The 12,890-nt window shown below is 35.5% G+C and overlaps 1 protein-coding gene across 1 annotated transcript in view; it reads right to left on the bottom strand.

The window, feature by feature from the left end:
- The window catches only part of shd (cytochrome P450 family 24 subfamily A member shade), a 52,046-nt gene extending 42,243 nt beyond the window's left edge, over nt 1-9,803 (bottom strand). The window contains exon 1 of the mRNA XM_067791329.1: nt 9,668-9,803. The gene's annotated coding sequence lies outside the window, so the exon portion shown is untranslated. The remainder of the gene's footprint in view (nt 1-9,667) is intronic.
- Between the last annotated feature and the right edge of the window lie 3,087 nt (nt 9,804-12,890).

The raw sequence follows: 12,890 nt of genomic DNA, 5'->3' as shown, positions 1-12,890 counted from the left end.
TTATACACAGTCGGCCGTCTGTATTTCCGCTCGGCCGTTAACACGATAACTTGAGCAAAAATCGATATATCTTTACTAACCTCAGTTCACGTACTTATCTGAACTCACTTTGTATTGGTATAAAAAATGGCCGAAATCGGACTATGACCACGCCCACTTTTTCGATATCCAAAATTACGAAGAACGAAAAAATGCCATAATTCTATACCAAATGCGAAAAAAGGGATGAAACATGGTATTTGGATTAGTTTATTGACGAAAAATATAACTTTAGAAAAAAAACTTTGTAAAATAGGTGTGACACCTATCATATTAAGTAGAACAAGTTCTGCAGGGCGAAATAAAAAACCCTTGAAATCTTGGCAGGAATAATGTTCGTGGTATTATATATATAAATAAATTAGCGGTATCCAACAGATGATGTTCTAGGTTACCCTGGTCCACATTTTGGTCGATATCTGGAAAACGCCTTCACATATACAACTACCACCACTCCCTTTTAGAACCCTCATTAATACCTTTAATTTGATATCCATATCGTACAAACGCATTCTAGAGTCACCCCTGGTCCACCTTTATGGCGATATCTCGAAAAGGCGTCCACCTATAGAACTAAGGCCCACTCCCTTTTAAAACGTTCATTAACCCCTTTCATTTGATACCCATATCGTACAAACAAATTCTAGGGTCACCCCTTGTTGTTGTTGTTGTAGCGATAAGGTTGCTCCCCGAAGGCTTTGGGGAGTGTTATCGATGTGATGGTCCTTTGCGGGATACAGATCCGGTACGCTCCGGTACCATAGCACCATTAAGGTGCTAGGCCGACCATCTCGGGAACGATTTATGTGGCCACATTAAACCTTCATGCCATTCCCTCCCTCCCCACCCCCAAGTTCCATGAGGAGCTTGGGGTCGCCAGAGCCTCGTCTGTTAGTGAATCAGGATTCGCGGCGGATAGGTGAGGTTGACAATTGGGTTTGGAGAAGCTATATATTAGGCTAGCAACCTGAAGGGTTGCGCTACACAACCCCTTCAATCTGGTATTTTAGTCGCCTCTTACGACAGGCATACCTACCGCGGGTATATTCTGATCCCTAACCGCTGGGGGGTAGGGTCACCCCTGGTCCACCTTTATGGCGATATGTCGAAACGGTGTCCACCTATGGAAATAAGGATCACTCCCTCTTAATATAATATCTAATACCTTCCATTTGATACCCATGTCATACAAACACATTCCAGGGTTACCCTCGGTTCATTTTCCTACATGGTTATTTTCCCTTATGTTGCCACCATAGCTCTCAACTGAGTATGTAGTGTTCGGTTACACCCGAACTTAACCTTCCTTACTTGTTTTTCCTTAAATTTGAAGCTGATGAAAATTTTTTGTATGCACGAAAATTAAAAATTTTTTTTTTTATTAAATTCAATAACTTTCGTGTTATTATATGAGTTCAAGAATGTATACAGATGACGAGCATAGCAACTGCTTCGTAAAATATTAGACCATCTCGACTGTCAACATGAAAACGTCTTATTTCAGAATATTATTTTATTGAACGTGCTATCACAGATCTTAGTTCTTAAACACATTATTCTTACAAGAACGTTTTTGAAAAAATTCTGAAATAACATGTTCTTCAACAGAATTCTAATATATGGCGCCTTTTAGCAACACCCTGAGGTAGGGCGTTTTTTTTAGAATTATGTGACGTTTTTAAAGTTTGCTTGGGCATGGTGTTTTTGTAAAAGCAGCCATTTGGGATTCTACTCAGCAGTTGATATCTTATAGAGAGATTTTTGATTTGTATGATCAGTTTTTATAATAAGGTGCACCCTAATACACATACTGGTATTCGTACTGATTGCTGTAATCGCAACTCAATGGACATGTCGGCAAGTTAATCATTTCGTAATTCAGTCCTTTCCCCCTCACATTTCAGGAGCCTGCTAATGTAGCACTTAAATTGAATTACAAATATGTATGTTAGTGTGCGATCAAACTATGTTTGGATTTGCTCTGCGCGCCGCCACCGATCATGCTTGCTACTCACGCGCAGGGCTGGCTGATAGCAACGGCAACAAAAACAATAAAAAAAAAATTGCCGCCACTATTTAATGCAAAACATGTTCCACCGATTTACTCAGACACTATCCACCGACAATTCCACGACGTCATTGTTTATCCTTTTGCGCGCCTTAAGCCCCCATTACTGATACTTAGCATAGACTTGACTTGACTTGGCGTAAACTTGGCAACTTAGACACGATTATACTCCACTTGGCGCATAAAATCTGGCATCATAATCAGCGTTGAAATTTATTTTTAAATAAATGTCAATTTGTATGACAAAATGTCAAAATGAAATGGAAGCAAACAAATGGCATCTCAAAATGTAAACGTCACTTAGAACTTACATAGAAAATGAAAATTCAACAGACTTCTAAGTCAAGTTAAGTTTTGAGTAATCAGCAACATGCAATGTTCATTTAACAGAACTGTAAGTGACAGATCGCAAGCCAAGTCAAGTCTATGCTAAGTATCAGTAATGGAGCCTTTAATTTGTGTTTATTATGCGCATTCGACGCATTGAATTAATAATCAAATTGCTGCCGATCCCACAATTATCTCTCATACGTCGTCGTTGTCATCGTCTTAGTTGCTTTTTTGGTTTGCGTCGTGAAGTTGTTGTTTTAACTCGCTACAATTCTCATCTCAGGAAAAACGCGTCATGCGAGACAGATAAAATAAAAATCAACTAGAGTAGTAGGTAGTAAAGCCGAGCAGTTTCTGATCTATAAGCAGCAGAGATGAGCGAGAATTTAAGGAAATGTGAACTGGTTCCTGCTGACAGACTTCGCTGAGGGTGTTGTATCGGTAGTGGGGATGCGCTTAAGTTTTTCGGTTTTCATTAACAGCACAGCGTATTCTGTGATAATATATGTATGTAGGTTCATGCGTCTCCCATTTTCTCAAGGTCATGCCGGTAATTGTCATGCATGTAATTGTTTCAAGTTCAATTTCAAGTTCAATATGTGATTACATACACGCACACACACGTACATATACATATTAGAGTGGTTCTTATAAAACAAATAAACTACTTTTTCCAAACAACGGTCTCCGTAAGGGCCAAATATATATGTAGTATTTTTGACCTTTATTATATCATAGCAGACATTGCTACATTTTAGTATGGATAGGAAAAAGGTAAGGCATGTTGTGAGGGTTCCAAGCTCAGATTATTCCATACAGACTCGATACACGAAATTCGGAACTTTTATATTAAATTGTGGACCACACTCTTATACTTTCCAATCCGGATCAAAATGTATACGTCATATCGTTAACTAAATTATTTTCGATTTTGTGTATTAGATGCAATGAAAGAATTTAAATTCTAAAGTTACTTCCTTTACTTTGACCGCTTCGCATCACCCCTTACCCCTCCCCCAACAGGGCTATAATTTACATGTGTTTAACCTTTATTCTACCATTTGAAGTGGTGAAATTGTAAAAAAGCTTTTATTTAATTTGTAAGGACCACCCTAATATACATACATACATACAAACCTGAGCATTACGGGTTCCTCTTTTATTGTACGGGAAGCAGTAAATTATATAAATATTGAATGTTGCGTAGTAAATAAGTTGACCTTGAAATTCTGGAATCGGCACTACGCATCTACCCGAATCTGCATAAAACAGCAAATTGAATTCAAGCGATTTACACAATTGGCAATTATGAGAAGTGGCCTAATTTAATTGGATCCCCTTGAAGTAGCCAGTGGCGCAAATTTTGGAGGCTGTTTTGCTTGGACTTTGCTCAAATCATTATTGCACTTTTGAATTATACAAAATTTGTGTGCAGGCTCAGGCATTGACTTTTGAACTCAAAGCTGGGATTTGACAGCAGTGTATGAAATCAAGTTCATGACCGCAAACTCACACGAAAATATGTGAATGACCAGAAAGTGCTTTGATGACAAGCTGCAGTGGCCCTTTTCTAATTTTAGCAACCACACAAGAAACTTATTGGCAGAATTGCATACCGAGTTCACTTGCGATTTGTGGTGTGCTGCGTATTTTTTTTTTACATATTGGCCGGGACTATGGTTTTGAGATGTATTTTGGATGTTTCATGGTACAAATAGAGTCCGACAGTTTGATGAGCATGGAATTGGGGTTAGGCCCTCTTATGACTAACGGTTACTGCGTTTAAGTAGAGGAAATCAAAAACTTGAACCAAACGGGAATCAAAGCGATACCAAAATTTGCGACGGTACTAAAGTCTGAATCAAAAACAGGCCGAAACCGGCACCCACACTGCAAACAAAACCAAAACCAGCATAGGGTCGAAATAGCACCCAACCCGAGATTGAATTCGGAACTGATTCTGGAATCTAAGCCAGTAAAAATGCAGACGTAAATAAGGTCCCAGATCAGAGTCGAAAAGAGAAAATGAGCATTCAAGTTCACGAAACACAATTTTATCGAAATTGAAGTTTTTCGAGCACATTTTTCACCAAATATTCAGATTCTTCATGCAAATCCAAAATACGAAAAATAGTTTTTAGTTGCTGGACTTCTTGTACTAGGCTAGGTTGACCGGATAGTTTTAAAACATGATTGATTTAACGAAAGATTGAGGAAACGAACTTTTCCAAGATTGCTGCAGTCGCCTAATGACTTACAGAAACTTGAGAATGTCCTCAGCTGGTTTACTGAAATACCAAACTATGAGTTGCAACGGCATTGTAAAAAATCCCATTAACAAATACGTGCAGACATTTTAGAATTCCAACTACTAGTAGTCGATGCCATGGTTATTTAATATAGCAACGAAGTTCGTGTTCAAAAGGGTATTTTTAAACATGTTTGAAGTCAGCTAAACTGCCAGAGATCTACTATTATGAACTGCATCACTGCTAACAAGGAATACCAGAAGCATTTTGGCGTACGTTTGTTCAAGAAACCTCCTATGAAGGAACTAGAGATATGTCCTTCAAAGGTTTCCTCACACATGTTCCGCGAAAATTTATATTTATAATAAGAATTTTTTTTAACTAAATCCCTTTTTTAATTCATTTTTATTCACTCGAAAAACTCCTTTAAAAATTTTTTTACCGGCGCCTTGCAGTGTTTCATTGGGTCGTAAAAATGCAAGCAGATGCAACTTTGTATTAATTTTAATATCATTTTGCTGGTAGGTTTTGTTTTTTGTTTTTCACTCAACACATATGTGACAACGTTAATTTTATTACACACTCTTCACTGGCGGGTGTTTATTTTATTAGCGTCGCTTAAAACTCAACGCGAAATATTAAATGTGCGTTTTGCGCGGTCAGCACACGTTGTAAGATTATGAGCTCAGAGTAAATGGGGAAAAAAGGGAAACAATTTTTAACCACTGCTTTGTTGGTATTCGAACTTATTCTGATTTTGTGGTTTTAACGATAAAGACGATATATATATATAAAAGGAATTCCAAAATAATCATAAATGTTTATACATTGGGTACAATTATCAAGTGCAGACATCAATACACTCCTCTTTGAGAGATTATAGTCGTAAAAATAACTTGCAATTCTTAAATAACTCCACTCAATATAGGCAACCCAGACGATGAATGTTGAACGCGCAAAAAATGTTGCTGATTTCGTGAAGCTGAACGTGAAGCTCCAGATGTTGTAATACTCCGGCATCTGCTGCTGCTGCTCTCAGTCGTAATTATTACTTGTTGGTTTTGTTGTTGTTAGCTTGCTTGTTATCTGTAAGCAAGTGGGGCAGCATATCAAATGCACTAATTCTGTCTCATTAAGTTGGAAGTATTGTTAATGTGTTTTGTGCAGAGACCGTAAATGTTATGAGTTTTGTCATTGATTTCAAAAAATTTAAGTTTAACAAGAGTCTTCTAAAATGACTTTGGTTTTTTTTTTTTTTTGTTTTTTTTTGGAAATACCCGTTAAGAGCGAATTATAGTTTATTTTAATCAAACATAAAGGAAGTATTAAATAAATAAAATAAATGCAAAGCGCAATAGCAGGGCAGACGAGTTTTATTGAGAGTCTTTTCGTGACAGAAATATACCCGGAGGTTTGCCAAATCACTGACTAAAATTTAACAGTTTTTCTGGTTCTTAATCATTTAATGGTGGAAGAGTTCATACTTATTAAAATCTAACAAAAAACTAGATGGGGTTTGCAGGTTATCAATACACTGAAAGAAGAAACTAGTAAAAAAAAACCGAAATACGGGTCAATTAAACCGAAATTTCTGTCAATTTTTATCCATCGCAACAAGATCTTGAATCAACTGCGCACAAATCGTTGATTCGTAATTAACCGTTTTAGTAGTCAAATGAACAAAAAATGTTGTTGCGACAAAAAAAAAATAATTGTAAGGCGCGATAACCTCCGAAGAGAACTAAGGCCGAGCTTCTCTTCCAATTTGCGTCGAGCTCCTCTTGATTTTCCCTACAAATTGGCAGGACGGGACCTACTTGTTTTGTGCCGACTCCGAACGGCATCTGCGAGGCAGATGAGTTTTCACTGAGAGCTTTTCATGGCAGAAATACAATCGGAGCGCTTGCCAAACACTGCCGAGGGGCGACTCCGCTTAGAAAAATTATCTTCGGTGTGGTAGGCGGAGCATGCTACCATCACACCACGGTGGCATTTACTAACCGAACTTCAATTGGGCGCACATCTAATATGCTGGCACACATTAAACATTATACACTTTATTATTTTGTTTTATTAAACTCACTTTCACCAAATTTTATATTTTATAATTTATTTAATTTATAGTTTTGAACTTCGCTTGGCAAATAGAAATAAAAATAGTAGTCACAAAACTGTTTCTCAATTCTTTCAGTTGCAGCTCAGCTCATTCTCAATTTCTTCTCTCGCATGTAGTTCGCATACTTGATTATTTCGAACAAAACATTTAGTATAAATGTTTGATATAACATTTTAAATAGAGAACTTGTGCGTTATAGAAAAGTAAAGAATCAAATCGCTAGAAGGTAATTCACCACTGGAGTAACTTTACATGTAATTCGGCAAGTTTCATTTTCGTAACACTTTAAGTTGAAGCGATTCCAAAACAACTCAAACTTTTATGTTGTCGGAAACATCAACATTAAAAAAGGATGTTTTTTATTATCTTATTACATACGTTCGCGTGAATGTAAATTCGTTAAAATTTTGACAAAATATTACTAACTTTGGAAAAATCCTGTTCGTTCAGACAAAAATTTTCCAAAAAGAGGGCGCAATTTTGCATTTCGATTGGAGGAGTAGTTGCAAAATTGTACCCGATAAATAGGTGTCCCGGTATCTCTAATTTTGGGTTTTTCGTTTTGTATTGATAACTGAAAAACTAGTTTTTTGTTGTCTTTGCATTTTGTGTGTTTTTTCGATTTGGTGGTTTTCTATTTTGGTGTTTTTTTTTAACATGTGGCACCATCGTTATAAGTACAAAGTAGAGAGCGCAGTGAGCGTAAAATTCTCTTTGAAATTTGCTCATGTATTGACTGTTGATCGCTGTTGAAATGACCAGTGAGATCAGTTGTGTTAACAAAAAAATCAGTTAGATTGATTAGGAATCTGTCAATTTTACAGAAATTTGTTAACTTAAGAGCGACAATTTCTGTTCTGTTGAAATTACTAAACTAATTTCTTCGCTTGACAAAGAACTCGGTCGAATTAACCGTAATTCGATCAATTTCACCGAATCTCCGTTATGTCAAGAACAACAGAACAAATTTGTTGATTTTACTAGCATTTCTTTCAGTGGAACAATTATAACGGAACCTTAAAAAAACGCCGACAAACGCTTTGAATTCCATTCTGCATATCTGTACGTCTGCAGCCCTAGCTATCAAAAATATAGTTTTAACAACTGTAACAAGATTCTAGGCCGCGGGTCAGCTTGTGTGCTGGCCGCATGGCACTGCTTAAAAGTTAGGGTGAGCCAAACAAATATTTTTCTTTCTTCGGATTTTTCTTCCAATATTTAGATTTGGCTCATCTCGACTTTAATTTTTCCTTACAAAACATATGGGGAATTTTGAAGTTTTTATAAAAAGACTACAAGTGTTCTACCCCTTAGTACCCGAATCACTAGCTATACTTGTTGGCAATTGAGCGGTCTAAAGCTAAGACGAATTTTTGCTAAGTTGACTCTCTTAGTAACTAACCGAGATAAAAGTTCAACCTCAAATTATATGTGACGACTTTCAGTTTTTTCAACTTGATCCCAAAACAAGCGCTTAAAAAAGAAAAAATTCAAGTCTTTTATACATGTTTTTGTTCTTGTGCAACTAATTTATAGAGATAAGGTAAACAAGTATATATAATATGCAAATAACCATAATATATTTTAACGAATTTTACTTGCAAATCATCTTATTTGCAACCCTCTGCTAAGTTCGAATCACTAAACTGTTGAATAAATGACTCCAATATTTAATAATGGAAAAATGGCCTTTATTAAAGTATTTCACAATAACACTCAAACTTTGCAACGAATAGCTTACTTAATAACCAAACTGATTGATAGCTCAAATGAAACTCAGCTATTCAAAATTATACTGCTCTTGCTCGCTAGATAGCGTCTTAATCGAAATCTCAAATAAAACTGAATTCCAGTGCCTCTACAATTGCCGCCTTTTATACTCTTTGATTTCAACCTTCGCATCTTCTAGGCGCTTCCAGAATCTACTAGTCCAGCAGCTCTCAAACTTCTCAGCTGTAACTACAATTGCACAATTTTATAGTTTTTCTCATTGCATACTTATAGGAGTATCTCAGATATATGCATGTGTTTGTGCATTGACTCTCCGCTGCTCGTATACGTACATGGTACATATGTGTAGACGCAATTATTGTTTCGTTTATGTAGATACATAATGATTGAATTATTGATGTGAATTCACGTCACTGCTTAGCATCGGCTTAGAGACGATAGCATCGCTCAGTGCTGCTAACATTCGTTACAATATGTATGTATGTACTAGGGTGAGCCAAAAAAATATTTGTTACCTTTTCGTATAGTAAATACTTATATTGTTCAGAGCATCCAAAAAGATTGCCTGTAAAATTTTCAGCTTTTTATATTAGTGTTTGAAAATGCCGCATACGGTTTCGGCTTTTCTTTACAAATCCTGAACAATGTTTTCACTATACCAAAAAGAAAAAAATATATTTTTTTTTTCAACCACCCTAATGTATATGAATTGTTGCTTTATAGCGCTTTAATCTATTGTATATTCTGCAACTTGTAAAATTGTGGTGTATCATTTTAGCAGCATTATAATCTGGCCAAAATTAACGGGTCTGCATACAGTGAAACCACTTCACTATACTCAGCTGTCACTGGTATTCACACAGAAAAAAAAATAAAAAATCGAGAGCAAATTCTCTTTTATGAAGTCACAATAAAAAACAAAATAAATGTTAAGCGATATGAAATTCGTTGGCTGAGCTTGAACTTCACCTTCAAAATATTTCCTTTATCAGCACAACCAAAAACTTTGTCAGCTGACTGATACGAGTATGTGAGAATTGAAAACAAATTGCACGTAGATATATTTATTTGTTTAAATATATAGTATAAATATTTATACAATGTGTATATAAGAGATAATAAAAAGCATTTTACCTCATATTTGATTACCCTTTTGCTCAAATTTTGATTACACTTATCAGTTTTTTTTTTGTTTTTGTTGCTTTGTATTTTTTGAAAGCTTGATGCGAATTCGTATTATTTTTAGTATTTTTTGTGGCGCGTGTACATTTCAAGATCATTTCTCACTTGTCATAAAAGTGTTGTAAATTTTTTACGAGTCAAGGGGAAGTGTTTAAAGCTGTCGTGGCTATCACTTAGGTATTCATTACGCATAATCCATCTGTTAAGTGCGAGGTGTAAAATGATAATGCAAATTACGACAGCGTTAAACAAGATTAATCAGACTATCATGTATTTTAGTCTTTTGATTATTTGCTATTTTGCAGTTATTATATTATCATCATGAGTTTATGCTTAGATAAGGCGTTTCCGAAACAAATTCTGAGATATGGCGGGTTTGACACACAAATTCCCAAACAAAATTTGTTTGGTGTTATCCTTCAATTTGGACAAAAAAAAAAAACAATTCCGAATGAATAGACTCTTTATTTAACTTAACATTAATCATCGGCTTTGGGTATTGGCGGATGAGTAATCGAGTATCACTTTTCAAATAATATTAGCGCTCAACAGTAAGAATGCTCATGCAAATCAGTCTAATGCTCAGAAATATTTGCGCTGTTGATAACATATTGAATAAAACCTTACTTTATTGAATAAAGTTTATTCAGAATCTTCACTCTCACTCTACACATATTTCACCACTTTCTACTGAGCATTTGTCATCTCTGTCATCTGGGCAATGCACATATTAAATTACAGTAGAATCGCGAGAAAGTTAATCGCCAGTGCTCGGACCACGCAAGCTCGAAAAAAGTTAGTAGTTTTTTTATAGAAGTTTTTTGAAGAAACCTTTGCTTTTCCACAATTTTTTGAGAAGAGAAACAATATTATTTGTAGAAGAATAGTTTTATAAAACTCAAAATAACACCTAGCGATGCTTTGGTTACCATTGATTGAAAAGATAATAAGAAGCGGCGAGCTATCAAGAGCATCAAATAATATTTTTGCAAGCTGCCAAAACTTAAAGAACAGGAAGTACTGTTCCACTCTTAACTCATACTGATCGCGACGCTAATATATTGTTGGTTGATAATAATAATAAGAAAACGCTGCATTCAACATCTATGAATACTGAATCGGTTACGAATGTACCTATATCACTTACAAAAAATTTTATTGTTGAAAAATACGACATAGGTAATTTTGTGGGAAAAAAACATTTATTAGATGATTATACGAAGTACAACTTATTAAAATATCCTTTGGACCACCGAAGGACTATATCTTTCCTTTTTTGAGTCACAGTAAGAAAGGAAAAATAGAAAAGCGATACTTTGAACATCATTTTTCAACTGAATATGAGTGGCTTGTTTATTCTGAACAAAAAAAAGGATGTTTTTGTAAATATTGTTTCTTATTTGCAAGTGATACTGGTGACTCGAAATCGAATGTTCTTCTCAATGCACTTGTAAAAGTTCATGTGACATCGTTTGCAAAGTTGTCCGGTAAAGAAGGTGTACTAAATAACCACGCTATTAACAAATATCACTCTAAGTCAGCCCTTTTTAGTGAAGATTTCATAAATACTTATAAAAATTCAGGAAGGGAAATCACTAATTTGCTTGCTTCTCATCGCATGGAACAAGTTGAGAAAAATAGAAGATTGTTGGAGAATATTATAAAAACTATTATTCTTTGTGGGCGACAGAATTTAGCATTAAGAGGCCATAGAGATGACGGTAAACTAAACTATTCTGAATCAGCAACAACCGAGGGTAAGTTTAGGGCAATTTTGAAATTTTTAATCGCTGCAGGTCATAAAGAGCTTGAAGAACTTTTAAATTCTACACATCCCAGAGCTACTTATATAAGCAACATGACTCAAAACGATCTTATTCAATGCTGCAAAGATAAAATTCAATCTATTTTGATAGAGAGGGTTAAAAAAGCTAGATTTTTTGCAATTATTTTCGATGAAACTACTGATTGTAGTCATACTGGGCAACTCAGCCTTTGTTTGCGGTATTTATATTGTAACGAATTTACTTGCAAACCCTGTTATTTGCCCTTCTGCTAAGTTGGAATCACTAAACTGTTGAATAAACAACTCCAATATTGAATAATGGAAAAATGGCCTTTATTAAAGTACTTCACAACAACACTTATACTCTGCAACTAGCTTGCTTAACAACCAAACTGATTGATAGCTCAAATGAAACTCTAATATTGCCCGACAGATTACGTGCTAAATCAATAACTGCTTGATAGCTTAAATCAAACTGAATTCCAGCGCCTCTACATTTACTGCCTTTTATATTCTCTGATTTCAACGTTCGCATCTTCTAGGCGCTTTCATTTCCAGAATCTACTAGTTGCCATCAGCTCTCAAATTTCTCAGCTATAACTACAATTGCACGCTTTTATAGCTTCTCTCATTGCATACTTTCAGGAGTATCTCAGATATATGCATGTGTTTGTGCATTGCTTCTCCGCTGCTCGTTACGTGTAGACGCAATTATTGATTCGTTTATGTAGATTCATAATGATTGAATTATTGATGTGAATTCACGTCACTGCTTAGCATCGGCCTAGAGATGGCAGCACCCCTTAGTTTTGCTAATATTCGTAACAATATGATGGCAATATAAGAGAAGATTTTGTAAGTTTACTTGATGCGTACGATTCGATCCGAGACGAAGATGTTATAAACGGAGAAAAAACATTGACAGGTGTAGCCTTGGCACACATAATGATCGATATTTTTAATAATTTAGGACTACCCTTCGAAGATTGCGTTGGAATTGGATGGATGTTCTGTAATGACATCAGAAGTTAAGGGAGCTGTGCAGGAACTTCTTAAAATATGTACCAATGCTAATTGTCCGTATTTCAACCATTGTCTTAATAACTCGCTTGCGAAAACGTCGAAAGTTCTTCAAACAAAGGATTGTATTGCGTTCATGGAAAAAATTATCAGTTTTTCAGATCAGTCTCCGAAACGTACTATATTTTTCAAAAAACATCTGCAGGAATCATTTAGTGGACTATGTGAAACGCGCTAGTCTGAAAAACATGATGGTAAAATGCAGTTTGAAGAAAACATCACAAAAATTGTTGCTTCGTTTCTAGAAATTTCCACTTGGCAAGATTCAACAACAATTTCTGAGGCACGTTCTATGTTGTCATCTATTTG

The sequence above is a fragment of the Eurosta solidaginis genome, chromosome 5 (assembly GCF_040869045.1).
Source record: "Eurosta solidaginis isolate ZX-2024a chromosome 5, ASM4086904v1, whole genome shotgun sequence".
Classification (NCBI taxonomy): Eukaryota; Metazoa; Arthropoda; class Insecta; order Diptera; family Tephritidae; genus Eurosta; species Eurosta solidaginis.
This window is presented reverse-complemented; position numbering and strand designations above follow the sequence as displayed.